The sequence below is a fragment of the Stegodyphus dumicola genome, chromosome 7 (genome assembly GCF_044657685.1).
Source record: "Stegodyphus dumicola isolate Sdum_Otavi_A_Nest chromosome 7, ASM4465768v1".
Taxonomy (NCBI): Eukaryota; Metazoa; Arthropoda; class Arachnida; order Araneae; family Eresidae; genus Stegodyphus; species Stegodyphus dumicola.
Window position 1 is genome coordinate 39,258,972 of NC_140774.1, and position 11,737 is coordinate 39,270,708.

An 11,737-nucleotide genomic window follows, 5' to 3' on the forward strand; every position below is an offset into this window, starting at 1 on the left:
ATTAAAGTGAAAAATATATTTTAAAAAAATCATGTAATTCTATAAAAATATTTAATGTTATGAATTAGATGTATTAATAATTAAATGAGTTTTTAGTTAACTGAGATTCGAGAGTAAAATAATAACAATATTCTTAAGAACTGCATCTATTGCTTTTTAATAGCTTAATTTGTTCATCTATAACAGACTGATTAAATTTGAAAGATAAATATCTTACATTTTTGCAAATGGCAACAGATTCGAATGAAAAGTGAAATAATGCAAAATCGCGTTTCGAGACTAATAGCTCTTTTGGGCTAAAAAGATTTTTTTTTTTTTTTTGAATTACTCAAGTTAATATACAGGATAAAATGAATAACTAAATGAACAAATCATAATCTGTGTGGGTTTCCGGAGCTTTGATAAACAGATTTGACAAAAATTTCACAGGCAACTGCTACTGGAGGTGCGGGGGATCGAACCCCGGGCCTTTCACATGCAAAGCGAACGCTCTACCACTGAGCTACACCCCCTCAATGTCGATAAGCTCTAGTGGATATATATTCTGTAGTGACCTACTTTTTGACAGGTGTGTTATCGTGCGTGTGGTTGGAAGAAACGAGTTTCTGACGAAACAATACTTCGTTCTTATTCTGGCTAAAGAGGTTGACGTCACCTTTAGTCGCCTTGATTGCAGCAGAAAAGAAACATTAAGTGTGATACAGAATATTCAGCTGCTCCCAATTTAGGTATTCATTGGTATTACGGATAATTAAGTAGCGGTTAAAAGTGCATATTAGGACAGTAGTATTTTAATTACCGAACTAAATTGAAATTTGTTTTGTAAGTTAAAAAGAATATTTGAAAAAAAATGTTGAGCAAAAATTAATTATTCTGCTAATTGTATTAACTATACAACGATGTGTGAGATTAACAATAAAAAAATTTGATGTCTGACATAACATGACTTCCTTGTACGCCCTATTTTTTGCCGCACCTCCAGTTGTTATTGCTTATTAAAATTTTTTGTGAAATCTATTTATCAGAGCAGAAGGAACCTACATAGTTTATTGTTTGTTAATATACTTATTCATTTTATCTTTTTTATTGACTTAAGTAATTCTTATTAGCCGTAAGTATCTTATTAGTCCTAAAAGGGATTTTGCATTATTTAAACTTATTTTCTAGAATTTTTTCTAGCTTAATTAACCAATCTTTCAAGGCAAATTGAAAAGAACGTCAAAAATTGCAAATTTTGAAATTAAATGTCAAGGTCTATTTTTCTTTTTCTTTCTTTCTTTTTTTTTTTTTTTTTTTTTCTTTTAATATAATTCTGATTTCTGTGCAAAATGTTCCAAGTTTTAGTAACACGTAAGCTGCTAATTTTTTCGCCACATCATCAAATTCTGTGAGTTGTATACTTTTATTAAAATACAGAAACCAATTTCGAAATATACAACCAACTGGGGGAAAATACATATAAAAATATAGAGATTTCTACAATTTTATATTTTTATAATTTTACTGAAGTAAAGGGTATTTAAAATACAAATTGTTCTAAATACTTTTCTCCTTCAAATAGATAACTTTACTTCAAAAAATTTGAAAAACTAAATTAAACATTATTTTTTTGAAACGATTTATCCACAAGAGTTTCTTATTTAAAGCGAATCGGAGATTACTAGAAGCGCGCTACCGTAAACGAGTTAAATTAGGGATTTGTACGGTAATGCATTTGAGATGTGTTTATCAGCGAGCATTGGAATTCATTATCATTAAAAATAAAATTTTGGAATATTACATCTTTCTCTAAAATCTTCTACCATCATTTTGCGGTTCGCTTTAAAAACGTATATTCTTGTTGCTAATAATAAATTAAACAGCTTCTTACAGATCAAAAAGCTACCTGAATGTTTCCGCTGCAGAAAAAAATCAAGCGCCCGAACAGGGACTCGAACCCTGAAAAGCCTAACGCTCTACCGACTGAGCTATCCGGTCTTCAATTGAAATCAAGAGATATTTTTCAAATAATCATATCGCGTTTTTACCCAGAATGTAAGTAAAGAAGAAAAAATTATGTTGTAGTTGTTTGGAGTTCGTGGTAAGTTGCCCTATAGAAAAATCGTCAGGAAACTGATGCGTATTTCGCATATGTTAAGCCTCATCGTCTCCAGAAATAATCTTAAAAATGGTGTAATACTCATCTTTCTAAGAAATAGACCTACTTCTTTTCTTTTTTAAAGAAAAATGGCATTTTTAAACAAAAAAAAGTTATTAAAATGAATGTTTTATAGACTAATATAAAAATATAAACTTGCTATTTTTGTTAATTAATTTGAGTATCATAAAATATAGTATCAAGAAATATATCAAGAAAATATAGTATCAAGTGAAAACACGGAGTTTTGTAAACTCAGAAAATCTGGATGTGGACAAACATTTTTTATTGCACTTCGTTTAAACTTATTTCTTTAAAATAAACTTATTTATTTTCGATTTATTCTAACCTGATTAACCGGTCTCTTAGGGCAAGTTGAAAATGAGATAAAAAATTACAAATTTTGCAATTAAATATACCGGTTCGTATGGGGTTCAAATCACTTATAATTTTTTTTTTTAGGACGTGTAAAAAACTTTCCCAGATATATGTATAGGTACCGGGAGAACGCATTAAAAAGTTAAATTTCGTTATATATCGAAAATTAATTATTAATCCACAGGGGCAATTTGCCCAGACGAACTGTTAATTTCGTTTTGGCATTTTGCGTCGATTCACGATAAGAAATGTTTCACTTTTCAAATTGTTGCCACCAAATATTTTCGCCCTGTATTGTGTTTAAAGAAATTAAATAATCATGAATTTGCATGAATGTATGTATGTTTCTCGCATTATGATAAAACAACGGTACCTAGAGCATTCAAAATTTGAATAACGTAATCTTCCATAGAATATGGGCATGTGGAAGCCCTAATTTAAATTTGAAATTTGTTTTTTTATGGATTTCATATTTTGTAACACTTCAACGAATTTTTGATTAAAGCGAGCAATGGCAACATTGTAGGGAATTTTTTTTTTCATCGCTAGTACGCGAGACTCTGTACCGGAAATTCTAAAGATATGCTCATTTTAAAATTATTTTGTGATATTGCTGTTGAACTGAATTTTATGGTTTGAGTACGTAGAACATGATATTTAATAAATAAAGGATACACACAAAACGTTGAAAAAAAAACGCCCCTTTGGACGTAATTTAAAATAATGAAAAAGGGAATTGCACAACTAGACGTTATATATCAGTCCTATATACAAAATTTCAACGCTTTACGACCAATCGTTTTTGAGTTACGCGAGATACATACATATGTATCTACATCTGTTGCGAAAATGTCTATTTTAAAGTCCGTTTTGGAATAAATAATCTTATTTCTGTTCTTACATACAGACGTTAAGCAAAAAAATAGTCAAAATGGTTTCGGGAACAGCCAAAATGGATATTTCCGTTGAAATCGGATAACAGAATTTTTTTTGCATACTTTCGTGCAAGAAATAAAAATTATAATTTTCTTTAACAATGTGGTTAACTATATGTTCTTTTTCAATGATGATTCTTCATTCAATCTGCTATTTTTTACTTACATTATCGTGACAAATAATTATAAATCTTGTAGTTTTAGCGTTTTGACATTTCCCTGGCTACTTTACATACTATGATTATCCGCACACAGACTGAGGGCAATTTTTGTATTAATATAATCTATTAATACAAAAATATATTTAGTAGTTTTGTATTAATAAATTATATTAATACAAAAATATATATAATATGTTGCTAAAGGAATACTCAATAGAACCTCAGTTAACAGGTTTTCATATACCCAGAGCTCCATTCTTACAGATACTATGATCTAAAATATCCGAAATTTTCCGAATGTTATCCGGACATCTTATCCTTTCTAGATAGAGTAAAAAAAGCTTAGCCTTTTATTTACGCATTTTTAAAGGATTTTTTCTATCACTGAGAATAATTAAAAAAAGTAATGACAAGGAATGAAACGTACTTTTTTAGAAGTTATTAAACTCATTTAAATGACAGAGTAAAATATGCAGATTGGTCTATAATATATTTAGGCTTGTTGTTCTTTATTTACACTGGTAATCATGACTTTTCATAATCAATGCTCTTTTTCTAAGCGTTTCTAGAGGTATGTCATAAGATTTATTTACTCATATTAAAGTAGTTTCTCTGTTTAATTTTAGTACAGCAAAAGAAAAGTAAGACCTTAAATTTAAATCCTATTTAAATAAAAAGGATTTTCATTGCTTTATTTGAAATAATAAAAGTTGCTGACGTGTGTTTAAGCAAATAACAATGCAATTCCTTTATCTAATTTTGTTTAAAAAATGTCTTTTTTATTTCATTTTATGTGGCCAGAGTATTTAATTTAGGCAAAGGACATCACAATTATCTGACCAAGCTTTTACTTAGTTTTGTCTCCCTCCCCCGCAAGGGATTAAACTATGGAACGTCTCATAAGCTTCATACAGCTCTTATCTCAGGAGGATTTTCAGTTCAAGAAATTTTAATTATATATACGTTGCTACGTTGCTATAGTCACATTCATGCGTTTCTAAGGATTCGAACCTACATCCAACCGCAAGGAAATACATCAACCTACGCTAATAGCACCACCTCGTCCTGGGCGGCCTTCATTTGACAGGGGAAAAACATCCTGCACCAAAGCATATAATACATGACATTAAACTATTAAACTATTTTAAATTAATTACAATAATATTGTAAATATTCATAAACCTCAATTAAATATTCATTTTAAATTAAATGCAATTAAAAGTATGTCGATTAAATTATGAAAAACAAAATCAAAATTTATATAATTTTTAAAAAAGCTTTATGGTTTGTAAAGCAAAAGAGTTATAATTTAAAAGGTTAAACTAATGAAATGTCACTCCCATTGACAACATAAAGGGTTATTTGCCAAGTCACGCAAAATATAAATTAAAAACCAAATATCGCGTGAAGTGGTAACAGATGCAGGTCGGTGACATAATAGAAAGTAACGTAAAAGTAACGTAATGGGCAAGAAGCATTTTGAAATATTTCATCAGAGACATCTTTGATACTAATTAATTTATCCCCTATATAATATCTGTTGAAATAGAGTAATTTACTAAGTGAAGAATAAAATTGTCTTACTGGTGTAATACCGAAATCAGAATAATTACCTGGCCGAATTGAAATATTTAAAAAAAGAAAGAAAAAAAAATCTGAAAGCTTTTCAGATTTTATATTACACCCAAAGTAACGTTCTTTCAACATTTTGTATGTTAGCTTTATTTATTAAATATCATGTTCTTCGCCTTTAAACCATAAAATTCAATTCAACAGCAGTTTCAAAAATATTTAAAAAGAGCACATCTTTAGAATTTCAGATACACATTCTTTCGCGCTGGAAATAAAAATGCCTTCCCCTCCCCCCCGTACAGTGTTGCCATTGCTCGCTTTGAAATCCTTGAGCTTGTTAATCCAAAATTCGTTAAAGTTTTACAAAATATGAAATAGATAATAAAAAAAAATTCCAAATTTAGGCTTCAGGTTGCCCATAATCGAGTGCAGACGTACGTTATGCAAAATTTAATGTTTCTACGTACCGTTGTTTCTTTTCTTTTCTTTTTTTTTTTTTTTTCCAAATTGTGAGAAACATACATACATTCATGCAGATTCTTCATTATTTAAATATAATGCGGGGATGTAATATTTGGTGGCAACAATTTGAAAAGTAAAACGTCGTTTTATAACAAGCGACATAAAATATCAAAACGAAATTAATAGCCTTTAGGGGTAAGTTGTTGCTTTGCGCTAAAAATATCACGTTTTTTCGAATACCGGATATACTTTGATCTCGATTAATCCTGATATTTAGAGCACTAGTTAGTTAGTATCAAACTCTAATTAGTTTACGAGAAGGACAAATTCAAATTGAAAAAGGTAATTTTAATTTAAAGAGATTAAATTTAAAGAGATATAAATACTTTAATCAGCATTTCCTAACTTCTGGCTTAAATATGAATTCCAAATTATTAATTATTCACTTTAAAAACTTTATTATAAAAACAAATTACCTTAGATATCTTTTAGGTTATTTCATCTTAATTCGCAAGGGGGTAGAGCCTTGTCGCTCAGGTACCCTGGTGTACCAAACACCGTTCCACGGATGGAAAGAGATAAAATAGAAGCACCTTCATACAAATTTAAACTAAGTTTTATAAAAACAGTAAAAGTAACAACAGAAAGGAGGAAAAAAATACTTTTAAGTTTAATATATTTCGAGCAAAATTTCGTGTTCTTATTCTCCATATAAAGGTAAAATGTTTTTTGTTTTATATATTTTCCATAAAATAGACTGAAAGAATCTGGAAACAGCACCGAAAAAGAAAGTGATATTCCAGGAAAAAAAGAAAGATGCATAATTTATTAGCATGTTAGTTAAAAATGTTTATTCCTTAATAGTGCCTTTAAAAATTAGGTCTGTCTTCTACTTCATTCCCTAAAAAATGCTTTCTGTCAGTTATATCCATATAAAAAAATTATATAAGTATTAAAAAAAAATTGAGCTGATGATAAGGGACCCATCGAGATTTGAACTCGGAGTGCTGCATTCAGCAGTCCAGAGTAAAAACCCTTAACACTATGGAATCTCCCTTCCTGTGCCGGGAAACGAATACGAGCCGTCTGGGTGACAGCTGGGAATGCTTACCACTACACGACATGGGAGATATTAGGTCATTTTCCTTGCTATATTTTTGAAGAATACTTCAAACTGTTTTCTACCAGTGTGTCAATTAATAGTTGTTACACTACTCCTTAATCTTTTTTCATGCAAAATTTCCAGTTGCGAATATTTATTTAAAAAAAAAAAAATCTAATCTGTACACCACATGACATCCTTGTACGGATTATTAAATTATACGCTTTTTTCTTGAATTTCATTTAAACTTATTGAATTAAATCTATTTCGTCGACAGAGCATAAACCACAATAGAATAAATGCACTCTTTAAAATTCACTCTATTTGTTTACCATAGCGACACTGGCGCTGGGTTCACTTAACAGCGTTACATTTCGTTCATATTATAACTCAGGATGCACAAAGTTTATATCATCTGAAGAATTATCTAATTGTTACCACATGTCGTATTCAAATACCATAATAAATTTAAAACGATGTATAAAAAAAATTAAGCAAACAGACAAAAAAAAAAAAAAAAAGACGAACAGGTTTTCACAGACGACTCAGTATTTCTCATATAATTAATTCAGTTCTCACTTCGCGACAAGACAAAAATACATAAGAACTCAAAATGTTTATATTAAAAATTACGAAGTAAATCTTAAACGCTTATTCCCTCCAATAAATTCCAGAATGGATTAAACATGATTTAATTCGCAATTAATAAAAGGAGGAGTTATCTTTGCTGTTACGAAGCTTAGTTTCTCTCGATTGGCAACAACTCCGCTATTCTGCTGAGTTTCAAATGTAAATAAGCATGGCCGCCATGGCAAAAATAATTAGGTTTAGCCGCACTTAAACAACTTTAAAATTTTTGATAATTCTACAAATATTGCATGCAGATTTACTAAAGGAATAAAAACCTTAACCGGAAGATAAGAACAACATAACTCAATCATTTTTAAAGCAAAAAATGCACAATTTAAAAGCATATAAGAATAAAGATAGAGATCACTGACCCGTCTAACAGAGTGGATATATATATATATATATATATCCACTCTGTTGAGCTTACTACAATTTCTAATTTACTTATTTTGTAGCATATTGCACAAAATGTTATCTAGACCAAATTGGTCATTCAGTATTTTAATAACTTCCTTGCTTTATATATATATATATATATATATATGCAGATATTTATATACTTTTGGTTCGGCTGATTGACCAAAATACGAAGTGAACATCTACATGTTATAGCAGTTCTATATACAAAATTTCAATGTTCTGAGGCTATTCGTTTTTGAGTTATGCGAGATACGTACCTACGCACAGATGCCACGAAAAATTCTCTTTAGAATTCATTTTAAATCAGTTTTATAATTTTTTTGGGGAAAACGAGTCTTTTATTCTGTCCTTATGTACAGATGCCACGCAAAAACATCGTTTAATTGCATTCGATAGCGGTGAAAATGGATATTTTCGTTGAAATATGATGTCTGAAATTTTTCGCGATGACAATACTTCCTTTTTATTTAGTACAAGGAAGTAATAATCGCTTAAATTAATTATTTTTTATACTGTACGTAATAACTTCTTTATTTCAGTTAAAACACAGTTAAAATTCTTAAAAGCGCCATTTGCTTAATATGTCATCTTTTTCAATATATATATATTTGAATTTAACAAATATTCTTTGGTCTCTATGCGTATAAAGCAAATATAAAATTAAAAATTAAGAAATTTTAATTGCAAAGAAAAAAATAAAAATAATTATTATTGCTGCGAACTAATTTACAATATCATTTAAATTCTAAGAGCGTATGTAAATTAATTGCACGTGTCTAAAACAATGAAAAAATGTATTATTCCAAAAAATTGCATAAGTGAATAATTGTTGAGCAGCCAGGAGACAGACTTATCAAGGTAAAGTTGCCCTCAAACCTAATTCTTCAATTACTCATTTCGTGTTTCGTCATCCATATAGTCAAGAGTAAAAGTAAATTCAAAACCAAAAGTAAATTCAAAACCAAAAGTAAATTCAAAACCAAAAGTAAAACCAAAAGTTCTGAATTACTAAAAAAGAAAGTCTAACTCGCAGAATAGGGTGCATCAGTCGATGCCGTGTTTATTTATCTTCTGCTTGGACATACCTTTTTATGACGGAATATTGGTTACAGCTCTTCTTAAAAACAAGTTATAAGTATGTTTCATATTTAAAAAAAACGTAAATTATATTTTAACTGATTTGAAATATTAGGTTTATAATGTTCTGCGCGAGATCTTTTTAATCATAAATCTACTTTTGTATGTTGTGTGGTAGTTTTAGCATTTAATGCAACATGTTATCTCTGACAAATGTCTTATTAAGATACCAAATGATTGAAAACGATCATTAACCAAACGACTGAAAATATTGAATGCATGGTTTAAAAATTATAACCGTAACTTCTCAAAATAGAGAAAAGAATTCTTTTGCTTAAAGAACGTTTTGATTATTGATGAATGCGTCTGATTCGTGGCTTTCCGCAGAATAGATGATTATCTGAATCTGGATTTTTTTTTTTTTTTTTTTTTTTTTTTTTTTTTTTTTTTAAATCAGTTGGAGCGAAAAGGTAAAAAAAGCGTGACTGAGTGGTGTATGGAGAAACGTTTGATTGCAAGACCGTATAAATACCCAATTTCTGAAACTGATATGAAACTAGTAGAGCAAAAGAACTGTATAGATGGTTTTGAGTGAATTTGTAAAGTTACTGGAGGCGAATGTAAGCATCGAATTACAAGGTCTGCTCGTAAACACTCTTCGTTTGCGAAGAGTAAATTGAGCATGTGTGGTGTTTTGCGAGTTACCTATATGTGGCTGGTTAAGTGCGGGAATGATTTTATACGATCGGAATTACGTATTGCTAAAAATATGGTGACAGATTGGAAAAATTTTTGTAGGGAAGTGTCCATAGAGTTATGCTTGAAGAAGAATGCGGTGTTGGGTGGGGTGCTTGAAGGAGAATGTGATGGGGTGGAAAAGGAGAGGACTGAAGGAAAATTTCATTTATTATCATTGACTTCAGTAAAATATCGGGTGCTTGTCAAATATGGCAATTTGGATGTTCGGTAGTTACTTTACTCTGGTAGCTTTAATTTTATTTTGTGTCATTTTTCTGGAAACATTTTTTTTTTTAAACTCGAATCAATGGAGTTGGTTACGCGCGAGTTTCTGAAATTCTCTGATTTTTTTTAAGTGAAAATAAATTGACGTGTACATGGCCAAAGCCAATGTAGTGCGAAATGCCGAGGTTGTGCGTGATGCCGAGTTTGTGCAATTGTCTCATTTTTTTAAGTGAAAATAGATCGATGTGTACATGGGCAAAACCAATGTGCCGCGCAATGCCGAGTTTGTGCAATTCTGTGATATTTTTAGATGAAAATAGATCGATGTGTACATGGGCAAAGCCAATGGGTGCGCAATGCCGAGATTGTGCACGATGCTGACTTTGTGCAATTCTTTGATTTTTTTTTAAATAAAAATAGATCGATGTGTACATGGGCAAAACCTATGTGCTGCGCAATGCCGAGGTAGTGCGCGATGGCGAGTTTTTGTGTAATTCTCTGATTTTTTTTAAGTGAAAATAGATGGATGTGCACATGGATACCGAGTTTCCAAATTTGTTGTATTTATTTTCTTATACTCTTTCATTTTGAGAAATTAGATTTTTTTTATTTATTAATGCGTAGAGTTCTAGTATGCCTACAGAGAATATGACGGGATTTAGGAATTTTAGAAATGATATGAAAGCTGTGTAATGATGTTCATATGCAATAAAAAATATTCTTCTTTTTTATTAATGTAAAGTTTAAAATTTTTAGAAAATAATGAACATTGTCTAATTATTGGTATGCAAGGAATTATGTCGTTACGTAACAATAAGGTAGTTTTTAAAAATGATAAAATTGAAATGTTCCACAATATGTGTTTAAATTTACAAAATCTTTTTTTTTTTTTTATTTGTATAAATGCTAAAGCTTAAAAATCTTTGAAAATATTGAAGCAGTATGAAATACAAGTATTAGAGACTACGACGTTGCTTATCGTTTTAATAACTGATAAAATTCGCTCACTGTATCATGGTAATTTTAGACATAAACAATTTATTATACCTAATTTCAGTAACGCCTAAGCTTAAATGTTATAAATGTAAATTTAAAGTAAAGCATTTGGTATTAATTTACAATAATAAACAATTAATTATTGTTATTTTTAAGAGAAAATAGAAAGTGCGCGTAGTGTAAATGCGAGAATACATTGTGAAGTCATTATCAAAAATATAAAAATAAAAATAATGAAAATAAAAAAATAATAAAAAGGCTAGTAAATAGCAAGTTTTAATTTAACTTACCTATATACATATTTGAATTTCTGAGTTGTACTAGCATTTGCTAAACTAGTTGAGTTTAGAAGTTTACAGCTAACTGTAAAAATAGACTCTAATACAATATAAAGTTAAGTGTAAAGCTGCTACCTGTGAGAGCTATTGTAAAAGCCTATGCTGTAAATTTTAAAAGTGAAAAATGTAAAATGCTTGCTTTGTGTGCAAAAATGTTGCTAACGTTGAGTCATTATGATAAAGTACAAAAAGTAAAAAATGTGAACTGCTACTGTTTATGAAAATAGATGTTGCAAACTACTAAAAATGTTTTTAAAAATTCGTTTGAATAAATTTTTTTAGTAAAAATAAAAATTCGAGTAAATAATTTAATTTAATTTAATTTGAATTAGAAAATTACGAATTGATACAGAGAATTTGTAAGAATTTTTTCGTACTGGACTGCATTATTTAAAACTGAAGTTACAAGTTCAATGAAAACTTTAACTAAATACTGGCCAAACGTAAGGAAATTAGAAAAATTAGATAAAAATCTTCACTCAATTCGGGCTATAACTGAGACTTTTGAAAAGAGTTAGCACTTCATTAGTAAAAGGAAAGAATCCAGTATTGTTAAAATATACATT

At 29.5% G+C, this 11,737-nt stretch overlaps 1 non-coding gene across 1 annotated transcript; it reads right to left on the reverse strand.

Annotated features, from left to right (window-relative positions):
* Positions 1-440: 440 nt before the first annotated feature.
* TRNAA-UGC (transfer RNA alanine (anticodon UGC)) lies at positions 441-512 on the reverse strand. Its single transcript has one exon. It is a non-coding gene; the product is annotated as a tRNA-Ala (tRNA).
* Between the last annotated feature and the right edge of the window lie 11,225 nt (positions 513-11,737).